Consider the following 5,207-nt stretch of genomic DNA (forward strand, 5'->3'; position numbering starts at 1 on the left):
GTGACCCTTTGAATGTGTTAATTACAATCATCAAAGTAATTGGGAAGACACAGTTTTAAATATTAGATCAATTGATCAATTATAATGTGATTCCCCAGCTCACACACTCTGTTTTCTAACAAACAAGCCCTTCCTATTCAGGTTGTTGCCTTATGAGAATTCATGCCAAACAAACTGCCAGTGACTAGCCAATTTAAGAGATTAACCTTGCTTCAAAAGAGCCCCTGAATGGCCGTGATTCAGCGGTCTTCATTAGACTCAGTCCTTTCCTACTTATTTGCCATGACTCATCAGCTTTGATGGGACCAATTCTGTGATCATTTTCACTTTGTTTTGTCCTTTCTTGTAAATTGCATCAGACGTTTATTTTAATTTTCCATCACACAGGATCACATTTATTGTAGAAGGGCTTTTTCTTGTAAGACAAATAAAAGTATAAATTCTGGTTCATGGAAACATTTGGAAACTGTACTCTACTACCAAGCAGGTAGTGTTTTCCTCCTGTATAATGAGTAAAAAAAAATCTTAAGGCATTTAGACTGATAGATTTTGTTGCTGTTTCTTATTTTAAAAGTAGTTAGGCCATGGAAAGCTGAGCAAACTGCTGCATAAGTTTGCTTTTCAGAATTATTCCAGTTTGGTCCTGGGTCTCAGAAATGGAGTCTGTGTACAAAATGGAGTCAAGGGCATTGGTCAGCCCACATGTTTTTATTCTCTGGTGTTCTGGTGGGTACTCAGAATTATCTGATGTTATGGGGGCTTCACAGTGGAGCTTCCTCCTAAAAAAAAAAAAACGAAAACAAAAACAAAAAAACCTCTCCAAGGCTGACATTTCCTGTGATTCAAAAGGGGTTGGTTACCTCTTTCAAAAGGCTAGAATATGTTAAATGGTGTTAAATGGAGATGTGAGAACTAGATCTAAGCATCCTGTAGCATATCTACTTTAGCAAGATTGACATATCTGGGGCATTTTGCCTGTTTAAAAAATAAAGACAAAATACATTTGGAATTGAAAACCAATTCAAAGAATATATGTTATCTATCTTTGGAGGGGAAGGAAAAGAAATTCTTCTAGTAATTACTGCACAAAAAATCTAAAATGAATCACTGTATTAATGAAATGGTTATTATGAGCACTATAATTCAGTGCTGGTAGGAAAATTGGAATCTTAATGAGTAGAGTGTGCTTGTAGAGACTAAATCATACCCCACAAATACAAAAAATTTATTTTGAAGCAATTAGAAAATTAGAGAACAAAAGAAAAGAACATCTTTAAGATTTTAATTTTTTCCCAGCTTCATTAAGACATAATTGACAAATAAAAATTGTGTATATTTAAGATGTACAACATATTTTGATATATGTATACATTATGAAATTATTACAACAATGAAGCCAATTAGTATATCCATTGCTTCACATAATGTGTGTGTGTGCAGCGAGGACACTTGCAATTTGCTACAAGAGTCGATCTTACCTGTACAATACAGTGTTGTTAGTTATAGTCAGCATGTTGTACATTGGGTCTGCAGAACTTATTCATCCTGTCTAACTGAAACTTTATACCCTTTGACCAACATTTCCCCATTTCCCTCAGCCTCATACCATTCTACTCTCTGATTTTATGAGTTCAACCTTTTAAGATTTAAGTGAGATCATGCAGTATTTGCCTTTCTGTGTCTGGCTTATTTCACTTAGCGCAATGTCTTCCATGTTCATCAATGTCACAAGAGGCAGGATTTCTTTCTTTTTTAAGGCTGAATAATATTCCTCCGTGTGTGTGTGTGTGTGTGTGTGTGTGTGTGTCTGTGTGTGCATGGCTCATTTCCTTCATCCATTGACAAGCACCTAGGATGTTTTCATATTTTGGCGTTTTAAAGATCCTGATTCACATTAGAGTCAGTGCTTTTTCTTAAAACCCAGGATATGTATAGTGGTAATGTTCCTGGTCTCTCTCTGTACCACCACTCTCCACTCTTAACAACTTACTCTAGAATAGGTCCCTCTTTATTCCCATAATATCTATTCTTTGTAGCACTAAACACTTTTATAATTATTACTGTCTTCAAAAATCGATTAAGGTGAAATATATCAGTACCAGGAGGTGGGACTCACTGGGAGCCCTCTTAGGGTCTGTCTGCTGTAGGATCTAATCCTTAATAGCATTCTATTTATTTGTTTGTTTTTTCAAAGGTTATTTGAGAGAGAGAGAGAGAGAGAGAGAGCACATGCACAAGAGTAGGGGAAGGGCAAAGGGAGAGGAAGAGAGAGAATCTCAAGCAGACTTCCCCCTGAATGTGGAGCCTGACATGGGGCTTGATCTCATGACTCCGAGATCATGACCTGAGCTGAAATCAAGAGTTGGACACTCAATCAACTGAGCCACCCAGATGCCCCTTAATAGCATTTTAAAAGAAGGTCTAGGGACACCTGGGTGGCTCAACGATTGAGCGTCTGCCTTTGGCTCAGGCGTGATCCTGGATTCCTGGGATTGAGTCCCACATCTGGCTCCCTGCATGGAGCCTGCTTCTCCTTTTGCCTATGTCTCTGCCTCTCTGTCTCTGTGTCTCTCATGAATAAATAAAATCTTTAAAAAAAGGAGGTCTAATCTTACAGACATAAACACTCCCAAGTTATGATTCCATAAACTAATTATCATGTAAAACAAGGAGCCAGCCTTTTACTGTTGCCTGTAAAGATCTCGTGCCTTTGAATCTATTTGATCTTTTTCTGGAAACAGACATATATGATAAGATGCCTCAATAAAAGACACGTAGGTGCACACTGGATCAGAATTTCTAACTATGTACCTCTATTCCAACAACAGACAGGGATTTAAATTTAGACACTAATTGTAGTTGAATAGACTTCTAAAGTCAAGCTTAAGGATAGTGATTACTTCTAAAACTTCCCACCCTTCTTACATTCACTTGAATCTGAAGTATTTCTTCTGTGCTTTGAGCAATAAGAAAAATGATTTCCTTTACATTTTAGTCATTTGCCTTGGAGTCACCTGAAAACATTTAGTAATTTGCTTCTTTACACCAAAGAGGAGACAACACTATCTTTGATGCTGATAAGGCACGTATTTCAGTTGAGATGTTACAAGAGCGCGATAAAGAGTTGATTTTAGTTCGTTTGCCCTAATTGCAAAGAGTGGCAATTGAAATCACATTGAAATTTTACTGCAAGTGCACTCACATCCAGATCACAGGGAACTGTTGTATTTTTATATCTAGACTACTATCCAGTGATTTAGAAGATAGATATACTCTAATTTTATTCAGTGTGTTCTTTCTGAGTGCTATAATAGGCTTTTGTTTGCATGCAGGCACCTAATTAAGAGAGGGGGGGAAAAATCCCTTGTTAAAATCAGCTGGGAATAATCAGAATGATCATTCTGTGACTCATAAATATTACATGAGCAATATGGGTGCATCAGTAATATTTAACTGTTTTCCAATTCCACTTAAAACTTTTTGTTCTGAAAGTCTCCAAGCCCAGGAGAAGATTGGTGCTTTAAATTCTTAATCTCAAGAAGAGCTCGTGGGATTTCTATTTGCAGCAATTTGGTTTATTTATACACTTTCAAGGATTACAAAAACCAACATGGTATTGCTGTGGCCACGTGTTTAGTCTCTCAGGCAAGGGCTCTTGTGTGGCTTACCCAGAGTCCCACAGGCAAGATGCCTGCGTTTCCTGAGCTATTTCGCCACCGTGTTGTGTGCCTTAATACTCAGACTGCCCTTTGTTGTTGTTGTTTGAATTCCACAGCCTTTAAAGAACTTGGAGCAATGGGATACAATTATATAAATCTTCCCCAAAAATTCGGACCAGAGTTCTCATTCAACAATTTTATTTTTATTTTTTTAAAAGATTTTATTTATTTATTTATTCATGAGAGACAGAGAGGCAGAGACACAGGCAGAGGGAGAAGCAGGCTCCGTGCAGGGAGCCCGACATGGGACTTGATCCTGGGTCTCCAGGATCAGGCTCTGGGCTGAAGGCGGCACTAAACTGCTGAGCCACCCGGGCTGCCCTCGTTCAACAATTTTAGCTGTAATTCCAGGAAAGACATGCAAAGAGAGAAATAGATGGTGAAGGTATTTACTTAAAGAGGGAGGAAGATTCAAGCCCCACCTGAGTCCTCTTTATTGTTCACCCTCTAGCATGGTGGCCTCCTTGCTCCCTCAGAAGGCCTTTCAACATTATTACCCATCAGGGAGCTGCCTCCTCTTCTCTTGGTGGGAGAATAGGGGGTGGAAGTAGCTGCCTGGCATGAGGAATAGTCTTGAGCACCCCCTGGAGATTTAAATGCACAGCCAACAGATTGGTGACTTTTATTGTCTTTAAGGTTTTTTTGGTTTTTGTTTTTTTGCAAATATTACAATTCCATTCATTTAAAAATAGGATTTTATCCCAACTTACTTTAAGCTTTTGGTTTACCAGGAATGTTTTAACCAAGAGGAGTAATGTTATTTCTTTGTCTTCTCCTTCCAAAATATTGGATTTTTCAGGCAACAGTTACTTTGGATACCTGCAGTGGATATAGCATCGTGGTCAGTAAACAAATGGAGACGTTGTGGGTACCATTCTTTTCCCATAGGCTGTTACCAAATCAGGGGCCATGAGTGACAATTCTAATTATGTGTCTAGACAGGGATTTCTCAGCCTTCGCACTATGGATGATTCTTTGTTGTGGTGCCATCTTATGCATTGTGGGATGTTTAGCAGCATCTCTGGTCTCTGTGCACTAGCTGTCAGTCATACACACCCCAACCCTGTACCTCTGAGCCATGATAACCAAAAAATGTCTACAAACATTGACAATTGGCCCCCATTGAAAACCACTGGTCTCAGGAAACTATAGGGAATAGAGATGAGGAATAAAAAAAAAAAAAAGCAAAAATAAACATTCATTTTAAAATCAGCATGTTCTATAGATTACTGGGTCAAACTTGGGCTAGAGACATATATTGTACAAGTCAGAGATCTAATATTAGAATTTTTGTAAAAACAAAGATTTTCCTCTTCATGTGTTCTTAAAAGTTATTTTTCATTTCAACAGTTTTTGTGGTACAGTCATTTCAAGGGCTACAGTAAGTCTAAAAGAATAGAGTCAGTTTTTGCCCTTTAGTACATTTTCAAGTAGATATTTGTAAATCAGGCTGAGGGCAAAGAATGATGATGTATCGAGTCCTTGCTT

Source organism: Canis lupus, chromosome X (genome assembly GCF_003254725.2).
Source record: "Canis lupus dingo isolate Sandy chromosome X, ASM325472v2, whole genome shotgun sequence".
Lineage (NCBI taxonomy): Eukaryota > Metazoa > Chordata > Mammalia > Carnivora > Canidae > Canis > Canis lupus.